We start from the raw sequence: 25,245 nt of genomic DNA, 5'->3' as shown, positions 1-25,245 counted from the left end.
TACTTAAGACGACTTACTGTTATAATTGGAGAGAGGAATTACATACATAAACGTGCAATTAACATGTTTCAGGTTTGCTAGACACTTGTGAGCAATCACACTGTAGCATAATGAGCAGCGCTGTGGTGAGCCAATCAGTGAGCCGGATCCGCGGCACAGTCCCGCCCCTCTCTCGTCCATTAGCGCATCAGCTCTTTGTTTCCTGATCAAAGATGGACTCGAACCCGCGGCCGGACCGACACTCCGCACTGAGACACACTGTATACCCTTTCAGAGCAGGTCTCTGTTTTCTGAAGGACCAGCAGAGCGAGTTACTGATTGGCAACAGAGGCTGTTTGGGGTTTAAGAGATCAGCTACACTCTCCCCAATTTGGTTCATGTCTCCGCCCCCGAACAGTTTCATAAAATGAGTAAGAATCGCATCCTTGTAAAGGCTCGTCCTGCTCAGACATGAATGTAAAATGTGTTGGTGCTTCAGAAATCACAGAGCTGCTGTATTTCAGGGGGAGCTCCGCACTGCTTTAAGACAGTTAGCGTCACTCAGATGTAACCGCTTTACTGTCTGGATTATTCCGCCGCGACTGGAAAGAATCTGACCAATCAGAAGTGACGTCAAGCCACGTGCAAACACGCACAGTATATGCGCGCGCCCTATAGCAAACCGCGTGGAGACGAGGAGTTAATTAATGACTCAGCAATATTCATTACTGTGTCATTGTACATTAAAACACAAACACATCCATTCAAAAGACAATGCGTGGGTGAACAGCACAGCAGCTCTACTTTAATGACAACTGTGTGTAAAATATACAGTATTAATAAATAATAATTACATTTGATTTTTATGTTACATATTCTTTATTTTTCACTTAATGAATAAGGGGAGGGGGATGCTGGAATGCTGTGCCTCAACCAAAATAAGTACTGGACACGTCTGGACACCCCATTTAAAATGTTCTGATCACACCCCTGCTTCTGAGTCCTAAACAAAGAAAAAACATCCAAGTATGAGTTTTAATTTTAAACTTGTGATTCAATTAAAATGTAATCAAAAACAATTGCTTTCTCTAACAAATGTTCTCTTACAATTGTAGTCTTTGTCAGTACTGTAGATAATTATTTGCAATAGTTTATAATAACTTCTCTCATTAAAAAGACATAACAACTACAATTACTACTTTTAATGTTAATTTACAAATATGTATAACTATATATTATTGCTATCATCGCTGTCTTACAGATTGCTTACAACATCAGAAACATCTGAACAGTGTGTTTTGCTGTCAGAATTCTATATTTTGCTTTCTGTTTGCCTGGGATGCCTACCCCCTTGCGATGCCTTTGGCCACCATCATCATTATAATAATCACAATCAAACTATTAGTGACATGGAAGAATCCTTTGATTTGTTCTAATGTGTCTCTAGAAGTCACAGAAGGCAATGTGCTGGCTGGTTATATGGACTGTAAGGCAAGGACTTCCATGCAATTGAATCACATTTGTGCTTTTTCCAATTGTCTTTTAGATGTGCTCGGTGGTGATCTGGGAGTACGCTATCAAGCTACAGAGATCTGCGCCCTGAGAGGCTCCACTGTGGTCATTCCCTGTACCTTCGATTATCCTGAAGAAGCCACAGTGACAGAGAGAAAGTGGTTCAAGTCTAAAATGTATGAAGCCTCTGATGAACCCCCCTATATTTATCACAGTGGACTCTCATTACATAGGCCGAGCGCAGTATAGAGGACAAGACAAGAACTGCACCCTGAAGCTGTTGGATATAAGAAATACTGGCAGTGCAGGTTACTTCTTCAGGATCAGAATAAACAAACCCCCACAAGCAGAGGCTGGAAGTCCTGGATTATGAGTTAGAATTTCTGGTAGGATTTTAATCTCCCCCTAAAGTATGATGTTAGATCTCTTTGTGGTTGTTGTTTGTGTTTCTTGGTAACACATTGTCCTATGACTATCAAACTGAAGCACAAACACACCCGTCATCGGTCAATTTACTTACTGTGAACCTCTGATTCATTATCATCATCATCATTATTATTATTATTATTATTATTATTATTATTATTATTATTATTATTATTATTATTATTATTACTTACTTACCATTATAATTGTTATTATTGATTTCTTAGCAGATACCCTTCACACAAACATTTTAAAGCATTACAAAAGTGCAGTTACAATAAGCATACATCTCACCTAGTACTATGAGCTACCAAGTGCAAACATGATACAATTGAGTCCTAGGTATGTACTAAAGGGATAAGTTTGCATAGGATAAGGTGCAGTAAAACAATAAAAGTACTAACAATACAGTACACGGAAGCATAAGGAATCATAGCTAAATAAAGAGCATATTAGCATGAGTGCTGCTCAGGAGAATAAGCTGCTGTATTATTATTGTATTATTTATTTATTAAGAACATAAGAACATAAGAAAGTTTACAAACGAGAGGAGGCCATTCGACCCATCGTGCTTGTTTGGTGTCCATTAATATCTAAGTGATCCAAGGATCCTATCCAGTCTATTTTTAAATGTTCCCAAACTTTCAGCTTCTACCACATCGCTGGGGAGTTTGTTCCAGATTGTGACTACTCTCTGTGTAAAGAAGTGTCTCCTGTTTTCCGTTTTGAATGCCTTGCAGCCCAATTTCTATTTGTGTCCCCGGGTGCGTGTGTCCCCGCTGATCTGGAAAAGCTCCTCTGGTTTGATGTGGTTGATGCCTTTCATGATTTTGAAGACTTGGATCAAGTCCCCACGTAGTCTCCTCTGTTCCAGGGTGAAAAGGTTCAGTTCCCTCAGTCTCTCCGAGTAGGACTTTCCCTTTAGACCTGGAATAAGTCTGTTTGCTCTCCTCTGAACTGCCTCTAGAGCAGCGATACCGTTCTTGAAGTGTGGTGCCCAGAACTGCACACAGTATTCCAGATGAGCTCTAACTAGTGCATTGTACAGTCTTAACATTACTGCCCTTGTTTTAAATTCTACACTTTTGACAATATACCCTAGCATTCTGTTTGCCTTTTTTATTGCTTCCCCACATTGTTTGGATGGAGAAAGTGAGGAGTCCACATAGACTCCTAGGTCTTTCTCATGCGTTACTTCATCTAGATCTGTACCTCCCATAGTGTAATTATAGTGGACATTTTTGTTACCTGCATGTATTACCTTGCACTTGTCCACATAGAATTTCATTTGCCAGGTTTCGTCCCTCTGAATAGCCTGTGCTGCCGAGATTGTATCTGCTGAGCCACCTATTTTAGTATCATCTACAAATTTGTCAAGTTTGCTAACTATCCCAGAGTCCAGATCATTAATATAGATTAGAAAAAGCAAAGGCCCTAGTACTGATCCCTGTGGAACTCCACTATCAACCTCACTCCAGTTAGAAGCAACTCCTCTGATCGACACCCTCTGTTTCCTATACAGCAACCAGTTCATAATCCATCTACTTACATTAACCTGAATGCCTACAGCTTCCAATTTGAGGATCAGTCTTTGGTGTGGAACCTTATCAAAAGCTTTCTGAAAATCTAAGTATATCATATCATATGCTTTCACGTGATCTACAGCTGCAGTTGCATGTTCAAACAATTCTAATACATTACTAAGACATGATCTGCCTCGTCTAAACCCATGTTGACTATCTCCAAGAATATCGTTTTCATTAAGATGCTCCTCTATTTTCTGTCTAATCATTTTTTCCAACATTTTACAAGTGATGCAGGTGAGACTGATTGGTCTGTAATTTCCTGGCTCAGTTTTGTCCCCTTTCTTGTGGATTGGTTTGACATTTGCTGTCTTCCAGTCAGTGGGCACATCCCCTGGTCTAAGTGTCATTTGGAATAATTGAGTAAGCGGCCTATAAATCATTTCCCTCATTTCTTTAAGTACTGTTGGAAATATACCATCTGGCCCAGGTGATTTGTTTGTTTTTAACTCTGCTAGTCCCTTTAGTACCTCCTCCTCATTTATCCTGATCTCTATTAGGGTTTGACTGGACTGATTGTCAATCTGTGGCATGTTATCTGTTTTTTATTTTGTAAAAACCTCTGTGAAATACTCATTTAGAACATTTGCCACATCTTGTTCGTTTTCCAAGATACTTCAATTTTTGCCCTCTATCTGTTTCACTTCCTCCTTTATTGACCGCTTGCTGTTGTAATATTGAAAAAAGCTCTTTGCATTAGGTTTATTGGCAGATGCCCTTATCCAGGGCTGTATTTCAGGTAAAATCATAAAACATGTGTAATTATTCTGAATTCTTGATCATCCAGTGTACCAAGACAGAAAATAAGGTATTAAAAATCCTCTTATTTTCTTGCAGATTTAGAGGTTATCATGAGCTCATCAGGAGTGAATGGAGCAGTGAGAGAAGGGGACAGTGTGACCCTGACCTGTGAAGCACACAGCTGCTCTCCCACAGAGAGGGGGTTCAGCTGGTTTAAGAATGGCCGGCACATGTCTCACACACAGACACCAGCCAACACACTGAGCTTTAACCATGTTTCCTATGGAGACTTTGGACACTACTCCTGTGCTTCTAAACACCTCACAGCCCATACATCTGGAGTTTTCAAATTAGATGTAAAATGTGAGTATATTCATTAGAAGTGTATTTCCAATTTGTGCACTACAATATCTCAATTCATTTGCATATTTTGTAAACAAAAACTAAGAGCACCTGAGGTTATACTTGGCACTATATACTGTATGTACTAATTTTATTACTTAAATCCAATAAGCTGTGTTCTGTGATCATTGATGGTGTATGTTAACGTTTTACAAACCTGAAGGATTAATATACCTGCTGTTGCAAGGTAACTGAAGTGCTCTCTTCGAGGGGAAAACAATCCTCTTGTTCTCTGCTACTTCTAGTCAGTGTTTAACTAGCTTACTCCCAGTTCAATAATTCCCCTTTCAAGAAATGTCTTTCCTTTTAGATGCCCCAGTGAACACCTCAGTGTCAATCAGCCCCTCTGGTTAAATAGTGGAAGGCAGTTCTGTCACCCTGACCTGCAGCAGCAATGCAAACCCACCAGTGCAGAACTACACCTGGTTTAAGACCAATGGAGCTGCTGTCTGGGAGAAAGGATCAGGGCAGAGTTTGACCATTGCAGAGATCAGCTCTGGAGACAGTGGGCAGTACTACTGTGAAGCACAGAATAAACATGGAGCTCACAACTCTACAGCTGTACCTCTGCCAGTGACAGGTATGATACATTTATTCCCAATACATCGAAAGACACTGTTCAAAACCTGCAAATTCCTAGACAATTCAGAACGCTGCCCAGTCCAAATTCTATATCTTTGTGGAAAATGTTTACTCAATCAAAGGAATACTGCACATTTCTGCACTTGTAAACACCAAATGCTAGTATAACAGGGCTCATAGTGTACAAGTTCATTACCATGACATCATCCCTAGGTGAGCACAGAAGGGTGATGGGAGAGATGGTGGTTCAAATCCAAGCGGGGGCTCTGACCACACATGCTATACAAGTCCTTCTTGCAGAGATTAATTCAAACTGATAGTCCAACAATAATGAAATGGTGCACATTTGAACTTACAATAAAGCCCCAGTTTCAATAAAGTGTGATATTATCCTGGCTTGATACACACACACACACACATATATATATATATATATATATATATAAAATGAAAATTAAATTTTGTAGTCGCACTTTCACTTATTAGTTATTTAGATCAGACTTTTATATTATTACAATTTCATGTTATTGAATCACTCACAACGCGTTTCAACACTACTGTGTGTCTTCATCAGGTAGCCTTCTGTGTATATATATATATATCCTTCTGTTATACATAGGAACTTCCACAGGTGGAAACACTGGGGTATATTCATGAAGTGTTTTACAGCGGTTCACTATTTTGGACACTTTTTCTGTATTGAATAAAATACAAATTAATGTTAACATGCATTTATCACCACACATACAGTTTATTATGAATATGGTTTTTATGAGTGGATAATTTTTCAATCATTTTGCAGATTATTTTTACTTTTATTCATGTTGAAAAATAGTCGGATATATAATGTGTGTAATGTAAAACCCTTGATGAATAGGCTAGCCTGTTGATTATGAATGTGGCTTGTTTTGTGGGTATTTGCCAGGCAGTGGTGGGGAAATCAATAAACAGTAGAATGATGACAGTGCTGACAGGGCCGCATTTCTGACAGTGGCAGAAGAAACTGCATTTCTGACTTGTTCAGTAACCAAGAATATTTAAATATTTAATGTCCAGTCTATATCACCACAATAACTCTTCACCATCACATGGCTGTAACACCTTTCCTTTCACGCAAGATGCGCTCAGTCGTCTCTCATTGCTGCCAACTCCTAAATAGGACCTCGTGAGGTCTCCTAAATATTGGTTGAAGAATCCCCTTTTTAATTACTTTCAGAAAAATCAGACTGTAGAGTAGATTGAATCAAACAGAGTCTTTCTTCAAGCCGCTTGGAGAAAAGTAATACACACAGACACGCAGGTCTCTGTCCTTACTTCCCTTGAATCATAGAGCTTACATGATGTTATATACATATTGCGATATCCTGGACAGGGTGTGTTTGGGCCAATAAGGGGGAGACAACTCCCTATCTTATGATATCCTCACTGTCTTCCTGATTAAGCTTAAACACAATGTTTTCTATTTTATGCCCAAATATGGAGACATATGTGACCATTTCGTTATTTATATTCCACATGTATCTAACGCATGTCTAGATAGGCAAAGGGGGGTCGTGTGCTCACTTCCCCATCTTCTTGTGGTTTTACAGAACGTACGTTCTGTACTAAATTTGTATTGTGTGTCTGCAGAGAGATGCATCTGGTACAAACCGGTAGAAGCTGGTCACGTTATGTGCTCTTTGGTGACCCCATGTACGGGGGGGTATTTGGGGCCTCTTCATTGTTCGAGTTAGGAGTACTTTTAATTGTAATGAATCGTTATGAATTTGTATCATCCATACCTACCAATATCCCTGTAAGTTGCCCTTGTCGATCTGAGCTTTTTTTAAACTGCTGCTGATTTCTAAGCATACCTCAAAATCCCCTCTTATGCTTATCAAACTGAGATCCTATGACTGTGTCTCTTAATTTTCTCCTCTGTTCCAGGGAACATCACCAGGCTCCTTCTGGCTGTATTTGGAAGCCTAATGCCTGTAATAGTGGTTGCTGTCGTGTTCATCATCTGCATCAAGAGGTGAGCATGGGTGGAGTCTGCAAACTACGATCATGATATAACGTGTCTGCATTGGCTCTGTGTGACATCTACATGACATGGAGAGTGGACTGAGTATGCTCCCTCCCGCACTTAGCTGAGGTCTAAGGTTTTAAAGAGATGGATACCTCTTGGTTGCTACAGTAATCTGCAATGTTGCCTGAGTCGATCCTGACTCTGCCAGGGTATGGGATGGCATGATTGTTTCCTTTTCTGTAGCCAAGTATAAATAAATACTGAGCATGGCAAGATCATAGGAAACTACAAAGAGGAACTGAAACATTTTGCCATGCTAATTTACTATCAAATGTGCTGTGTGGGAACTGGCTGGTGTTTTACTTTAGCAGGGTGGCTGACCTCAGTGCTAGAGTAAATGTGTAGAGTGTGTTACTGCAGACAAGAATGTGGCCACAGCTAAGGGTTAAGCTACATTTTACTTACTTACTTTACTTAAAATTACAGGTCAACATAGTGACACAATCCCAGCAGCCCCTGTTTTCCAAAGTCAATTAAAGAGCCAGTTGTTGGTGTCCTTCTATTAGATTCTCATATATAATTGATGAATAATAAAGTATGCTGTTTTAATTAATAGTTTTAATTACTGTACAGTTACACAGTCCAGACCCTAGATGTATCTAAGATCCTGTAAAGATGATGTCAGGTTGGATCTGTACCCATATGCATAAAACATCTCAGAATGACTCCTAGGAATCACGCTAAAAGGTAGTTTAGGAGTAATATTACTCCTCACTCAGAGTAGGAGGTAGAAGTTAGTAATAAAGTCTCTTACAAATACTTTTAGCTGGAAGTTGGATCCAGTCCTAGGAAAAACTTTTAGCATATTTTCACAACAGTTTAATTTAGAATATGTGTCACTGTAACGTATTTTCTTCATTTTGAAAAAAAAAAGAACACGCGAGATCACATGTAGTCAAGCAGAAGCTACAAGAGAACTTTACGAATATGCTAAGCTGACAGCCTTTTATTTGGTTATAATTTGACAGAGAATAATAAGTGTTTTCCCCTCATTCCTTCATTGCAAGGACGTTAAGATGCTACATGGAATTAAAATGCTAGATTAATCTCACAGTCATTATCACAATCATAAAATATACATTAAACATCTTACATTACACTATTTATCTTTTTTCCGCTGTAGATAGGACATTGTCCACAGTTCAAAACACTTTTTCTGTATTGAATAAAATACAAATTAAAGTTAACATGCATTCGTCACCAAGCTAACAGTTTATGATGAATATTATAGCGACCTCAAGCCTTGCTAAGAGGCCTGGGCCTTTTAGTGATGTGGTAAGATCCCTGCATTGTAGCGCCTGAGGTTCGACTCCCTGTTGTGGCCAGAACCCCTAAATCGTTACAATATGCTTTGTATGAGCTGGATCATTTTCATTCCTTTTGCAGCTTATTTTAAAATTTTATTTAGTTAGGAAAATAATCAGATATAGAATCGGTGTAATGTAAAACCCTTGATGAATATAGGCCAGCATTGATTATATAGGTATTGTAAGAGAATTTTATATGCTTGTTTTTTCAGTCAATCTAAATAAATTGTTGAACTGAAAACTCATAGGTCAATTGATTTCTCTTTTAAGATTCTTTTTATAGGGAAGATGCGGTCAAGTCACAGATAATCATTTATTTGTGAAAGAAATACAAAACTAATATCATGCAATTATAGTACTGAAAATAAGTAATATTAAGCTTCTGCTGGATTTCTGAAAGAAACAGATAATACCCGATTTCTCCTCTTCTCCTCACAGGGCAGCTTAGGTCAGTCTTGTCGGGCAGGCAGCGGGTGTGTCTCTCTCTTCCTCCTGCTCTTCTCTTGTCATGATCTCCTTCTTCTTGAACTCCTGAACTAACTTCTCTTTGTTTGTATCCTTTCAACCAATCACATTTTGGCAGCACAACACCATGAGAAGGGTGTGCGATACAGATGTAGCTTAGAGGTAGGGGTCTTTGGAGATTGGCAAGGAGTCAATCAGAGGACAGGTATCTTTTGGACTCTGAACACATAGATAAGCCAGGGTCTACCAGGGGCCTCCTTGGAATTTAGGGAACTAGATAGAAGGGAAGAAGTCTTTTTATTGTACCAAACCAGATTGCATAGAATTTCCCATAGAAAAATACATTCTAACAAATAATATCTTACAGTATAATCATTGATTATGAATGTGGCTTGTTTTGGGGATATTTGCACACAGTCATGGGGAAATCAATAAACTGTCGGACAATCTCAAGTGTTAATGCCAGTATGGTTTGATTGGAAAATCTGCTTTTTGAATGCTGTGATGATGGTCCCAAATCATCACTGCTACATTGTTGCATTGCCAGACACCACAACATTGTCACCACCTTTACTCTGCTGTCAGTGTTGCATTTCTGACAGTGGCGAAAGAAACTCCATTTCTGACTTGTTCATTAACCAAGAATATTCAATTTCTGTCCGATCTATGTTGCCGCAATAACTCTTCATCATCACACCGCTCTAACACCTTTCCTCTCACGGAAGTTGTGCTCAGTTGTTTTCACATTAATGCCGTCTCCCTACTCCTAACTAGTAAGGGAACCTTGTGAGGTCTCCTAAATATTGGTCAAGTTAGGAGGACTTTTAATTGTAAAGAATCTTTATTAATAGCTTTTACTCCTCAGCGTAAAAGTAGGAGCAAATTGATGTCACTCTCAGATATTTCAGGCATTTATGACTGAATTGCTTTATAAATACGGGCCCAGGCTTTAATTTATGTATGCATGTACTTTATGTATGTAGAATTTTATTTTGATGCGATTTCCAAGAAATGTTTCTGGGCCATTTGTTTTTATTCCACTATCAAATCAATTGCATGAAATTTAAATGAATGGCAGTTGATCTACCCTAATCAAGTGGAACGGGTTGGGGGGCCCCGTCACAAGAAAGGGCTGTATGTAGGTGGCGTCTGGTCTTGAAACACACAGTAGGGAGGCAGGCAGAGGGTACAAAACAGGCTTGCTGTCGTTTTATTGCTTCCCTTAATGGCAGGCACAGTGTCAAAAAGCAAAACAAAACCTAGCTCTGTCCGAGCACTAACTAAACTTAAACAATCCCTAACTATAAAACAAACACTAACAATAACAGTAAATGCCCGGGTCGGTGGAGCCGAACACCGGGCAAACAGAAGCACGACAGGGGCAAGGCAGGTTCGTAGTCACAGTCCGTAATCAAAGTTAGTTACCGGTGGGAGGTTGTCAGACAGTCCGGGGTTTAAGAGGGAGAATGGTCCAGGTCCAGAAAAAGGGTCGTATGCCAGTGAATCCGTCAACTGTGAACTTCTTCCTCTCTCCTCTCTCCTCTCTCCTCTCTCCTCTCTCCTCTCTCCTCTCTCCTCTCTCCTCTCTCCTCTCTCCTCTCTCCTCTCTCCTCTCTCCTCTCTCCTCTCTCCTCTCTCCTCTCTCCTCTCTCCTCTCTCCTCTGCACCTTGCTTCCCCAGCCAAGAATGCACACACAGGTTCGCTTCCTTTTATAGGGGAAGTGGTGGGCGGGGCTATGGCCATCAGGAGCCCTGCTGGCTTCTGGGGTTTGGAGTCCTGGAGGAGATGTTTTGTAGTCTCCTCCATTGAAAGACCCGCCCTGACCACAGCCTTGCCTCTCACACTGCCACACAAGATACAGAATTGCCAGGTCACAAACTGCTTTTTATAACTTATTAATTTGTCTTCTTATGTTCTAAGGAAGAAGCTGGTGTGGCCTTGCTTCTATCTGTGCTAGTGTAGCAAGCGGCCACTGCTATGATGTCCCACGTGTGGCGCATGAGCAGGCTCCTGCGCCCCGTGGTGTATATAGCTTGTTTGTACGAAATCTAATTGTCAGCACAGCACTTCCACTCTGTACTATTCAGTTGAGTTGGATGCTCCTGTGCTGCGCGCTGGCAGCAGGAAGGTCTTACTGTCACGCAATATGTACATACTGTATATTGTTGTTAAGCTGGGATACTCTGTTGACTAGACAGCTATGTATTCTGTTGTTTGCTCATTGGATCTGTAGCCCCGCTCCTATGGGATCAGGGGTCCACTGCCATGATAATGTTCGGAGGCTGAACAAGTTGCTTGATTGCCCGCGCCAGATATTGTGCAGGTAGATTCGGCCTTGCTTCTAGCTGCACTAGTAGAGTAGCCGGACTTGCTATTGTGAGCGGAGGGCATAAGAGTTGACCTCTGTAGCCCCGCCTTGTATGTGCTGATTCTAGACAGTTCCCGGTAAGAGCGTGACTATGGTCCTCGCTCCTGGGCGGCTCAAGTGCGGCCCTACGAGGCCCCTGAGGTTACTGTCTGGAGTTGTGTTGCCGGGGCCCCTAGCGGTACACCTTGGGCAGGCTCCCTTATTAATTCACTGCCTCCTCCCTTGCAATGGTTTTGTTATTCAGTAACCCCTCCCTCTTGCGCAGTGCTTCCGACTTGAAATATAACAATAGGTTGCGTATGCAACCCTGGTTATCTGAAAAAGGAAGCACTGCCCAAGGATTGCAAGGTCGCACGGGAGTCCTGGCTCCCGGCAAAAGAGGACGAACCTGCGCTGACATCACGTTTTATGGAACAGGATGTGGGAAGGGACCTGTTCTGAGTGACGGGCGCAGGGTCCAATGGCAACTTTGATAGAGTGAAGTTTCGATCAGGTTCCTTCGGCAATGTGCAGAAACCCCTCCCCCTTGGTAGATTTATTATGTATTACTAATTATAGCCAGAGGAGAAGTGCAATATACAGAGATGTTTTATGGGTGGTTTAAACTGTATGATTGTAGCTATTTTTTCACCCAGTAGTTTTAATAAAGGCAATTTTAGATGAGCTTTTAGAATTGTAATATTATTAGCATGTATTGAACTGTATCCCTGTTTGCAGTATTTCTTGCCTGCATCGAATTGCTAAAAGAAAAATCTTGTTAAATTATACCTGAGCCTGTGTTGGGGTCCTGGCCCGAGTCTGAGCAGGGGGACACTTGGTGGCATGAGTTCTCTTACTCACAAAATAAGAGTAGTCAAGATCTGACAGGTGCACAGCTATCCTGCCACCCATAGCTTGTGACATTAACAGTGTCCAACAGTGGTTTCCACTGGTTCAATATACCTCCACTGTGCTTTACTACACTGGACAATGTTAAATGTTTCTAAGGCAGGTTGTCTAATGCAGACCATGTCTTCATGCTGTGTAAAGTCAGGTTGAAACCATTTAAAAACTAAAACCATTTTAAAAAACAATTATATGACAAATTGACCAGGGTAAACCTCCGCAACGGTACCCCTAGCTGCTCTCCCCCTCTCATCCTCCTGTCAGTAATGGGCAGGAGATCCGGCAGCATTACATCCTTCAGGACATGCAGATCCCCAGTGCTGTTTGCTCTCCACGCTCCAGCAGTCAACCAATGCTGTGCCTCTCATGTATGAGCACTGCAAACACACGGCCCTCCTTACAGAGACTGAGGAATCACAATTTCATTTCCCCACCACCCATCCAAACTGCCCAGGTACCAGGAGTTACCCTCTCCACCTTTCAAAACCAAAAAGGGACCAGCTTTCATCTCAGTTGTTTGAAATTATTTAAAATCCGCTCAAGAACTTAGATGCTGGATTAAGAGAGGTTAGGATCTATTTTGGAAGACAATCCAGTCCAGAGAAAGTCGCACACAGGCACATACATTCAAAAACACACAAAATCAGAAACAAACCCCCATATATGTGATTGAAATCAACCCTAGAGGAAACAGGAAATGAACAAACATATACCTTAGGCACTGAAAAGGACAGCATGCTAATTCCTACTGAAGTAAAGGAAATTGATCTTGCAACATTGTTGGTTTAATCTTGAATTCAAACCACTTATTTATTTGACTACAGACAAGCTACTAGCACTGCTGCTCCTCCTACCACTACTACCACAACTACTAATCAGAAGTATTATTGTTATTAAAAATAAATACAACAGGAATGATGCACAGTGCGCACATAGACAACATCATAGTTAAGGGTTCAGACACCTTCTAACTCATTGATCTCAGTCTCGGACAGTGAAGTAGCAAAGCAGTGACTCCCAGCTGCACAGCGAGCCGACCGTGTCAGTGCTGACAATGGGCAGGGTCCTGACAGGCGCTCTCTCCCTGCAGCTCTATAAAAGGCAGCCCTGCCTTGCCTCTCCCTCATCCATCTCCAGGTGTCTGTGAGGAAGAGGTGAGTGTGCTGGGTCTCCACCTTGGGTGTGTGTTGGGCTATTCCAATATTGCATTCCCGTGTGACGTGTTTCCTAAACTATTGCTGTCGTAGCCTGCTTGCGATCCTCTCTGTATTTAATGTCAGTTCTTATCTTGACACACCCCCCTCCCACTCTGAAATTAAAAAGGTGGCAATACAGTGGATGTCTTAATAATTGTGGCTGGACACCCATTTAATTAAAAAAAAATATATAAAAGCATTTCCGGAAATCAGACCTGGAGACGAATCTTGTCATCTTGATGTTACATAACATTTTGGAGTTTTCCACAAAAGTGAACTATCTTTTATTTGTGATGCAAGTTCAGACTGTCAAGACCACAGAAGGCTTCTATGATGTCATTCTGGCTGGCTGGCTTCTCTTATCTGAGTTGCTGGAAAATAGGAATGGTTTATGCATTTAGACTACTGAAATATTATATAAACAGACATACAGATAGATAGACAGAGATGGACCAATCTTGTGTCCACTATATACCATAAATAAATGATCATATAATAAATGTTAAATATATGATTTTCTTACATCTAATAAATTAGAAATCAACAACCGCATGATTGAATGCTGTATATGCATTCAGGGATTCAAACCATGTGCAGTTGTTTTCCACTTTGGCAGGAATATTTCCTTCTTCCTTTCCTATATCTGTCAGCACAAAGATTTGTTTTAACTGTATTAGATAAGATCAGACCTTCACTTATCTGACAACAGTTATGCTACTTGAATATATAGTTGGGACATAACGGAGGTGTGTTGTTCTTATCAGCACTGAAGAGGTACCTTGGCAAATCAATGGCTGCTTGCTAAAAATAATATGGACTGCATCTTCAAAGCATATTTTTTAAAATCCATATTATAAATATGTTTGCAAATGTTCTTTATTGTTGCTTTCATGTGCTATTTTCACTGCTAATAAGACATGAATATTATTGGATCAGACCAACTTTCCAGACATTCTGTACTTCATATTTGTTTCAAAGTACTCAAACAAGTAAGTAAGTAAAACATTACTGTGAATCCGATATATATTGCATATTGCTGTAAATATGTTATGTAGTGTTACCACAGCAATAGCAGATTTTCACAAACACAACATTTTTCCTTTATGGCTTAAACTAATTATAGAAGACTAGCACAATACTTTAAGTAAACAGGTGTGGTTTTCAGTTTCTGCTCACTTCAATCCATTTCTGCACAGGACCCACGTCTTACTGACTTATGACTTACTGACAACAGTGGGAGCTTTCAAACTGATCCAGATTGTTTTTTGTTTGCTTATCTGTTTTCGTATTATCTTAAGCTACAAATACAAATGACAAGAAATATTTCTACAACTGTGACTGTGATTAAGAGCTCTTAATGGCTTCAAGAATTAAATCAATTTGAAAAACTGCAAAATTATTAAATGGCTCATCTTCCTCACAAGTAAATAATTGCCAAGTATTGGTCAGTCAGACCCTAACTGCTGGACAGTCACAGATGAATAAGCACAGCCTTACTTAATTAGCATCTGCAGCCTAATGTGGTTTGTAAATTACTGCAGAATGGAATCAGAACACACAGTTAGACAGAATTAGAATTAGGCAGACAGTTCCTAGAAGACATCTATCCGTTTACTGCACCCTGACAAAATTGTAAAGAAATACAGGACATTTTGGGGTAAAACTGTCTAGGCACAGATAGAGTTGCAAATTATGCTGCTTCCTCAATGTATGTATAAAACCCTTATTCACCTTGTTGCTGGGAATCCTCCATTTACTCTCTTGGTAGATATGGTCTCTGTCCCAGTTTGTCCAAATGTCCAGTACAACTCTCTTCACACATTAAAGCAAACTGGGGGGCAGGATTGCGAGAATAGACATAAAGGGACAGATTTTCTATGCTGACATTAGAGACACTTGTCAAGGCTTCCTAACAGGTAAGGTTTTCAGATTAAAGGTTAAAGCAAGTACACTGAAAGCCAGGAATGAAAAACTGCCACAAAAAACATATTTGAAAATTTAAATGAGATGCACTTTAGAATATATGAATATAAAGGTAATGTTTTTTCAATGTCAAAAAAGCATTTCTCCCTTTTCTCTACTCCGGTTGCTGTACAGACATCATTTTCTGATTTGTTAGTTTAACTCCCCAATTTGTGGAGAAAGTTTGTCAAAGGAAATTAATTTAAATGTATGCTGATTTCTGTAATGTTTGACTACATGTATGTATGTGTAAAATCGGTTCGTTTTACACATACCGTTTATTATGTTAGTATGATATAACACATACATTGTCTAGGATAAAAGAGTTTGCATAATGACAATCATAATCATAATAATAAAGAAAGACATTAATGAATGAGAGATGTGGGTGAATCCACTATTACAAGAGCAAATTCTATTCTAACAAAGTTCAGAGTTGTCGATCTCAACTGGTATAGTTGCTTAAAAATGTAATAGGTGCAGAAATTGCTGAGAGCGAAAACACATTTTCATCCATAGATTTTTGCAGCTGTGTGACATGCCTTTTGTGCTGCCTAGGTGTTGGTGTGTGCATTCACTGGGATTGTTATATGCATTCTATAGATGGTATAAGAGGTTTATGAAAGACCATTGTGGTCACCCAGTAGATTAACAGAGTGAAAGTCTAATACTGAGACTAATTCTAATACTGAGCTTGTTTGTTTTGACAGCCATGGAGACCAAAATCCTTTTGCTCTGTGTAGCTTCCATGCTACTGAATGGTAAGCCCAATACTGCAAGCTCCTTATTGTCTTTGTTTGTTTCAAATTTCACAGACAATGTGTGACTAAGTAAGGACATTTTATATTTATTCATCTATTTATTTGCAAGGGATCCCTATTCAGGGTTTCACATTTGCAACTATTATATGTAAAACCCCCAAAATTAGGTATTGCGATTCAACCTTTTGATATTTATTAAGATGACTCTTCTGTGGGAAATATTTTTCTCTAAACATAACATTATCCAGAAGAAGGCAATGCTTTCAATGTTTCCTGGAAATAAAGGAAGTCGTTATTCATTGGTAGTCCCCCCTGTTAAGTGTGAAATACAAGATGCAGACAAACATACACACATGTATTTTTTCCCATAAAATTACTCATTACGTGTCACTAATTAAATTATTATAACTGTTATGGATTATGTGAATCTTTTTTATGGCACTGATTATGTCAATTGTGGTTAATTAGTTAATCTGTGTCCTAACAAAAGTCCTTGTTTTTCATAAAAATATTTGCAACTGATAGTTTTGTCTTATGCCAGAATCATTATCTGCATTCACCCATGTATTGCAGATCATTCAGCCCTGTCCCTTGTTCCATTTCAGGTGCCAGCGGATCATGCCCTATAGGAACAGACTTCCTCACTGTCTTCATGACCAACTACAAACCCAGCACCCCTAGCCCATCCTTCTAGCTGGGCATCACCTCTTACCGTACCCAAGCCAAGGTCAAGGTGGAGATGACGGCACTCACGTTCTCCAACACAGTGGCGGTGCCGATGGGGCAGACAGTGTGGGTCTCCTTACCCCAGTCTGCTGAGCTCCAGGGAATGGGACGTTCCCCCAAATCTGTTTGCATCACCTCCGACAACAAGATCTCTGTGGTGTGCTTCAATGCTAAGAGCTTGTCCGGGGACAGCTGTGTGGTTTTCCCTACCGAAGAGCTGGGCACTGAGTACATCATCTTCACACCCAACACGGGCCTCAGTTCCATGGATAAACTGGCCACCATCATCAATGGCAAGGACCCCAACCAGTGGAGATCTGCCCCAAAGTCAAAATGATAATTGAAGGGGTCGAGAGGATGCCTGGTAAGACAGTGACCATCAGCCTAACCCCTTATGAAACCTACCAGCTGAAGAGCCGCTGTTCTTTCTCAGGAACCCGTGTCAGAGCCACAAGCCCTGTGGCTGTCCTGGCAGGGCACCAGTGCTCTCTTCAGTCCAAGTACTGCAACCACATCTATGAGCAGCTGGTCCCACTGCAGAGGTTTTCCACTCAGTTCCTGGTGCCGGCCATGAACCGATCGCCATCCAAGGACCTGGTGCACGTAATGGCGACCGAAGACAATACCATGGTAAAGATCACTGCTGATAGCAAGTAGGATGCTGAAGACCGGGGATGTGTGGGACGTTTGCATGGGGGATGCCACCCCGCTGGCCATTGAGAGCAACAAGAAGGTGATGGTGATGTACTACAGCAACGGGGACCAGAACGACCCCTTCCTGACCAACGTCATCCCCACTGAGGGGTTCTCCATCAAGTGGTTTGTGGACACTCAGCAGTCGTTCACGAGCAGCGCTGTCCTTATCTCCAAGATGGTGTCAGGAGCATCCTGCTTAACAACAGGAAGCTTTGCAGTCGAATCAGGTGGAAAAATATAGGAGTTGGATCCAAATACGTGTGGACCACAATTGACCTAGGGTCAGATCAAAATCACTTGGAGCTCACTAGTGACTCTATGCTGGGGGTATATGTCCACGGGTTAAAATCTTACGATGCCTATGGTACCACTGGAGTGTGCTATTCAGGTGAGCTGCTGAGCAATCAGGCTGCATATCTGTTTGAACGGGGACAAGATACACTCTTTAAACTGTGTGTGTTTCCATCTCAGACAAACAAATCAGAAGGCTTTGTGGCAGGCAATGAGTGCTAGCTTGCACATTATAGCTAGTGTGCTCATTCACTGCAGCTGTCCCAAACTAATGAGCTAATAATTAATGGCTAATTAACATCAAACATCAGTGTTAAGATGTGCAATCAATCCAACTATTACTAAAACAAGAAAATTGTCAGTGTAATCATATTAAAACCTCAAATGTACATAAAATAATAATACTATATGTGTGGCAGTGTATTTATAAACAGAAACAATAATGTTGTTTGGGGGCCAGGTAGGTTACACCTACCACATGAATCACAAAATCAATTACATAAAACCCACCCAATACACACACTGTATTCAGCATGTAGACTTCAACATCTGGTGTTCAGTACATTCAACAGGAGAAAAGAAAACAAATATGGTTACACAATTGAAATAAAATATAAACAAAGTAAGAAAACAAAACAAAACACATTCAATAAATAAACTAAACATCAACAGAAAACAAATCACTCAAGTCCGATTGGCCTATGAATTATGACTCATTATGAATCCTGAAGCAGGGTCTAAACCATACTGTGTACCATAAAATTACAAAGCCAAATCTTGCATCAGAAGAGCAGTAAACAGGAGCAGTCCAGCCAGGTTGAGAATGGAACACCTTCAGTAACTAGAGGCAGTACAGCAATGTCTCTTTACGCCTTAAGCGTGGAGCACCTTCAGTTAACAGGAACAGTACGGCAAGGTCTCTTTCACCTTAAACTTAGAGTGCATTTAGTTAGCAGGAACAGTACAGCATTGTCTCTTTCCACCTTAAGCGTGGAGCGCAGTGTTTGAATTGAGGAGGGGCTGGGGGGGTCCCGGACCCCCCCATAAGAGTTAAGGGACCCCATAAGAGAGAAAATTTTGAACTTGGGGGGTCGTGATATTTAATTAAATAGAAATATATTTTTTTGTCAAAATGAATGCCCTGACACTCTTCTTCTTTTCATCAGTGTTCCAGATTCGTTTTTGTTTTCTTCAGTGACATTCTAAATATGCACACATGGGGAGCACGTCAATTCATCCCCATCATGGACCCACGCGTGTGTGCGAACTCGCAGTTTTGTGAATCAGTTACAGCAGCGAATGACACAGCGGAGGTAGTAAGTGTAAGCATACAATTCTTCTCTGATTTAGTATTGTTTACACTTTAGTTACTATAACTATTGAATTTTTCACCTTCGTGCTGAACAGCAGCTAGTTTGTAACGTACCCACTAGCTGATTTTTTTATCTTATCTATCAGACAATTGTAGGTAGTTATCCTAATGTTTCTCTGAAAAACGCGATTACATGGACCAAACTTCTTCATTCGGAATGAAATTATTCAAGTTATTAATTTCTCCTCATTAGGATTGAAGAGAAAATAATGCTTAGACAGTTAGACACTAATCATTATTATTTTTGCCTAAACCATATCTTCCTTATTTTATCACTGTGATATCTAGGAACATTAAAAACAAATAATATATAAAATTACTGTCAAAGATTCAGGAAATGTAAAATTACACTATATTTCATAAGAATGCAATGATGGATAATGTCATTATGAAGAAGTTAAAACTTTTCTTTTCTTTTTGCCCCCATCCCCCCAGGATTAGGGGACCCCACATAAGCTCTAACCCAATTCGAACACTGGTGGAGCACGTGTAATAAGCAGGAACAGCAATGGTCTCTTTCCCACAGCAGCCCAATACAAGGTGATTCAATCACCCAGAACAGGAAGTCAGCTCCCCTGTCCTTCTGCTACACACTGTGGGTTTCATGAGCTCAATCTCACTTGCATATGCTAATGTTCTTAAAGAGCTCTTCACAGTCATACATTTACATATTCGCCACACATGTATAAGGTGTAGAGTTAAGGGGGGTGTATTTTGATAGAGCATTCTAGCCCTGAGCTGGAGCTCTGAGCTAAAGAAGATTTCTCCCCCAAAGTTACCAGAATTCCTGAGCTCATCGGCCCATGAACTGTTCTATGTCAAAGTTCTACGTCTTGGGAGTCGACTCACCTAGAATGGGCCAAATGGCTTGGAATCCCTGCTGTGAAAATGTCTGGGTAATATGGTTTGGAGGTCATAAATCCCTCTGAAGTGGGCGAGAGCCGAAATCCCGAAACAGAGCTACGAACCCAGGCAAACCGGCATTTCCAAAAGATGGAATTGATTGACATCAGGCATAAGTCGAGCCTCCTCCAATAGGAGACTGGGGGCTGGCACCGGAATCCAACCTTGCAAACTCAAAAACCAATCACCTATGATATAAAAGGCAATGCACAGCACTTTTTAACTCTCTCTCACTGAACCGGTAACTCGCTGCCACAACTCAACTTGTAGCTCTGCTGCCAGAACTGGAACCAGAAACTAACCAAGTATTTGCTGGCAGCAGAAGAGTTTAACTGGGAGAAGGAGATTGAGCCGTACGAATAATTATTTTAAAGAACTTTATTAAGTAAAGAACTTGCGTCTGCCCGCCTCTACCCATCTGATCAGTGGAGTATATGCAGCTGGACAATTGACTAAGTCGACTGTAATACAGAAGTGTTCAGTCATTTAATACTAGAAACGCTGACATTTAGAACTACCTACAAGCGCGAAAGCCAGTCATTGTAACGGATAGCTCTTTAACAGCTGTGATATGATAATCAAAGGCAAACTATTGCATAAAATGCATACGTTTTATTCATGAACATCCAACATTCCAATTCCAACATTTGCATAGCACAAATTGATTTAAATTGATATATTATCATATACATTAATAGTATTGCTATGAATAACAAAGCAATGTTTTTCTAAACGCGCACACTTCAGTCAAAACATAAATAACTATATAGCCTACAATAAGCAAAACGCTCAAAAACGGCATACAATAAGATAATGAAACAAATATTGGAATAATGCTGAAAAGCAATATTTTCTAGTTCAAAAATAACTATTGCATTCATCAAAACATAATTGTACACTAAAGTAAACATTTTCAACACTGCGTAAGCTTTGTTTTCAACATACACTGCTTTTATTCACTGTAGATTTGTATTTCGAGAAGCAATTTACTATATATTTAGGCTGCATACCTGACAGCTTGTACAGTCCACATAGGACAGTTTCTGCACTTTCCCTGCATGAGCTTGTACCTCACACGGCATTTTGACAGCCCTCTCCAGGTGAACACTTTTATTCCATGAATATATAGCATCACAATAAATGCTCTTCCACTGATAATGTCCGTGAATCATTATTTTGCGTGCAATGTGCATGCGTTATTGCACTCTGTACTGTGTGAAGTAGCAATCGCGTATTGATCAGTGGAGTAAAACCTGGCATTTCACTCACAATGTTTCCACAGCACTGGCACAAACCCACAAATGATCTGTCATTGCCAGTATCACTGATGCCCCTGAATTAGTCATGTTCATATACACAGTATGTCCAAAACGCACTCTCGTCAGTCTCCATTTCCAATCCGTGTTTATTTGCGGGTAATCACTGTATCCACTCAATCTGACTACAGTTGTGTAGCGTTAGGTGTATTTTGATAAGAGCATTTTAGCTCTGAGCTAAAGCACTGATCTGAAGAAGACCTCTCCCCCCCAAAGTTATCAGATTTCCTTAACTCATCAGCTTGGAACTGGTTTACATCAAAGTGACAGTTTTGGGGAGGATGGCACCGAGAATAGGCCAAATAGTTTGGAATCCTGCTATGAGAAGCCTGGAGAAAGGGGCCTGTAGGTAATAAAAAACTTTTTGAAGTGGACGAGAGCCGAAATCCCGACATAGAGCTACGAACCCGGGCCAACCGGCATTTCCAAAAGATGTCATGGATTGACATCAGTCATAAATCAAGCCCCCCTCCAATAGAACACTGGGGGCTGAAACCAAAATCCAATCTCAAAAACTCAAGAACCAATCACCTATTGATCTGACAGACTATAAAGAACAGCGCACGGTCTATTTCTCTCTCTCTCTCACCTGAACCAGTAACTCGCTGCCACAGCTCAACCTGTAGCTCTGTTGCCTGAACCGGAACCAGAAACCAACCAAGTCTTTGCCGGCAACAGAAGAGTTAAACTGGGAGAAGGAGATTTAGCCGTACGAAGAATTCTTTTAAAGGACTTTATTAAATAAAGAACTTTACAGACTGTGCATGCCCGCCTGTGCCCACCTGATCAGTGGAGTTTTACAGCTGGACAATTGACTAAGTCGACTGTATACGAAAGTGTTCAGTCATTTAAATAGCTATTGAGTCTTAAGAAACTTGACCCTTGGAACAAACAGGGCCCTGCTTTCCTCAAAGACTTTGCCTTCAAGTAACTACGGTGGAAACCCTGCTTGCCAAGAAGATTTTGTGCACAACCTTGGAGCCTTCAAACCAGTGGAAAATCTGTTTGGAAAAGACTCTACTTTCGCGAAACCCCAACTTCCAGGTGCATCGACTGAGTGGAAGTTCTTGGACAAAGCCGAACCGGACTGCCTTTGTTCCAAACCACACGGACCTCATGCCGTGTGCTGTTATCTGAGCCCGAAGCCAGAGAGGCCTCTCTGCGACGAAGTTCAGATAAGTTTAACAGTTTGGAGTTCATGATTCATGACATTTGAGAAATCAATTAGAAATGTTAATCTGTGATTCATAACTCTAGAATGTGTAATATCATTTAGTTTTCTTAAATATAAATGTGTGTTGCATTAAACTGTTTTGTTGATAATTTTTGAAATAAAATCTGTCAACGCCGAGAAATATCTTCTCATTCCTGTTTAACTGTTTAGTCTGAAATTGACACAAGTTAATAGACGTTAGATTATTGGTGGCCCTGCCTATCCTTAATCATTGAATAATAATCAGTTAAGGGAAATTGTGGTAACAAGTAATGATAGGATCTTTCTCGGCACCTAAACGTAAATGAGACTGATATATATATAACAAGAAGTTACCTGACATTAAATACTAACCTGCATAGTTATTTAATGTCTGACTAACAATACTAACGAGAGACTCACCTTCGTCTTACTAACTGGTATTGTAGTCAATGTGTTTATAACCTTTTTTGTTTAACGATTTGTGTGTTATCATATGCGATTCCATGTTCTTTGATTTGGTCACGGAAGTGATTTGTCTTTGATTTGTTGATCTAGAGTGAATTTGAATTAGTTTTTCCCTTTTGGTATAACTAGTGCAGTGTTACATTCTATTTTTGTTTTTAATAAACTTGAGAATTTATATCCTTGAGTTGCGTCCTTGTGATCCACCCATTCCTAAACCAAGAACTCGGAGAGCTCAGTTAGCTACTGAATCTTCTGAGCCTAATTTTATTGTAGTAGAAGTCCCTATTCCTTCAGTCAGCTTGACACCAAATGTGTCAGTAGAAGCAGATGATGTTGAAACGGCTGACATACCTAATCTAGGTGTTGGTGATGCTCAGGCTCCAGTATCTGATGATGAAGAGCCTATACCTGATCCAGAGAGTAGTACTCATGCAGAGGATTCAGAAACTGACAGTGATAGTAAAGCATTGGGATCTAGTGATGTAGATGTACAGCTATCAGGGACCAAGGGTCATGAACAAGTATCAAAAGGTAGTGTACCTGTTCCAGCCATTAGAAGGAGCAAGCGAGCTATCGCAGGGGTTGATACCAATCCATTTAATTTGCCGAAGTCCACCTGTAATGCAGTTACAGTCAGCACCGATATGGTACTAACAACTCTTGGTGCTGCTCTGTTTGAGAAAGCATTGCAAGGGGCAATGGGGTTGGTTTAGATTTCTTGGTAGTCATCGAGGATGTTGACTTATTGCAGGGGAGAATGTAGCCAGGTGCTAAATTTGGATATAGAGTTAATTTCCTTGTAGTTTAGTTTCCTTGTGTTGTATTTAGATTTAATTAATTTATGTACAAACTTATTAAGCTCTAGACAGTTTGAAGGTTGCATACCCACTGATTGGTCATGTAAAAGGGTAGAAAAGGAAAGTGTTAAAACTAATTTGTGGACCGCAGAGAAACGAATACAAAGATTAATCTAAATGGTGACATCTCTAAGGTCCTTCTCACCTCCCGCCACTAGGGGCCGCTGTTCCGTAGAAGTTAATTAGGTTAAGTTAAGCACTTCCTTTTTCATTGCGTTTCCGGGTAGAGCTGAATGGGGAGAGTGATGCAAGATGGGTGCTGCGGTGCATCGGAGCTAATCGCGGGTGTTTATCGTGACGGATGCCTTGAGTTAATGAAGTAATCTGATGTCTCCTCGTGGTTAGCGAAGCTGTAAGCCCACTGCCGTATTGTTTAGTATTGTTTAGTATTGTTGTGTATTATCTTGTATTGTTTTTATTTTATATCCTGTACCTCGTATGTCCTATAGTAAATTCATTTCATGCCAATTTAGAAAGGCCAGTTGCACACCCTCTCAGCAACATACACTCACCTAAAGGATTATTAGGAACACCTGTTCAATTTCTCATTAATGCAATTATCTAACCAACCAATCACATGGCAGTTGCTTCAATGCATTTAGGGGTGTGGTCCTGGTCAAGACAATCTCCTGAACTCCAAACTGAATGTCTCAATGGGTAAGAAAGGTGATTTAAGCAATTTTGAGCGTGGCATGGTTGTTGGTGCCAGACGGGCCGGTCTGAGTATTTCACAATCTGCTAAATTACTGGGATTTTCACGCACAACCATTTCTAGGGTTTACAAAGAATGGTGTGAAAAGGGAAAAACATCCAGTATGCGGCAGTCCTGTTGGAGAAAATGCCTTGTTGATGCTAGAGGTCAGAGGAGAATGGGCCGACTGATTCAAGCTGATAGAAGAGCAACTTTGACTGAAATAACCACTCGTTACAACCGAGGTATGCAGCAAAGCATTTGTGAAGCCACAACACGTACAACCTTGAGGCGGATGGGCTACAACAGCAGAAGACCCCACCGGGTACCACTCATCTCCACTACAAATAGGAAAAAGAGGCTACAATTTGCACAAGCTCACCAAAATTGGACAGTTGAAGACTGGAAAAATGTTGCCTGGTCTGATGAGTCTCGATTTCTGTTGACACATTCAGATGGTAGAGTCAGAATTTGGCGTAAACAGAATGAGAACAT

The 25,245-nt window shown here is 40.5% G+C and overlaps 2 long non-coding RNA genes across 2 annotated transcripts; one reads left to right on the top strand and one right to left on the bottom strand.

Annotated features, from left to right (window-relative positions):
• Positions 1-8,857: 8,857 nt before the first annotated feature.
• On the bottom strand, positions 8,858-10,642 carry LOC136764875 (uncharacterized). Its single transcript, XR_010821255.1, has 2 exons — positions 10,491-10,642; positions 8,858-9,338 (listed from the first exon to the last, which is right to left on the bottom strand). It is a non-coding gene; the product is annotated as an uncharacterized LOC136764875 (long non-coding RNA).
• Positions 10,643-13,430: 2,788 nt separating this feature from the next.
• LOC136764139 (uncharacterized) lies at positions 13,431-17,623 on the top strand. Its single transcript, XR_010821151.1, has 3 exons — positions 13,431-13,473; positions 16,188-16,238; positions 16,844-17,623. It is a non-coding gene; the product is annotated as an uncharacterized LOC136764139 (long non-coding RNA).
• The last annotated feature ends 7,622 nt before the right edge of the window (positions 17,624-25,245 follow it).

This window comes from Amia ocellicauda, chromosome 12, assembly GCF_036373705.1.
Source record: "Amia ocellicauda isolate fAmiCal2 chromosome 12, fAmiCal2.hap1, whole genome shotgun sequence".
Classification (NCBI taxonomy): domain Eukaryota; kingdom Metazoa; phylum Chordata; class Actinopteri; order Amiiformes; family Amiidae; genus Amia; species Amia ocellicauda.
Note: the sequence above shows the minus strand (reverse complement) of the source record. Positions and strands in the feature narration are given on the sequence as shown.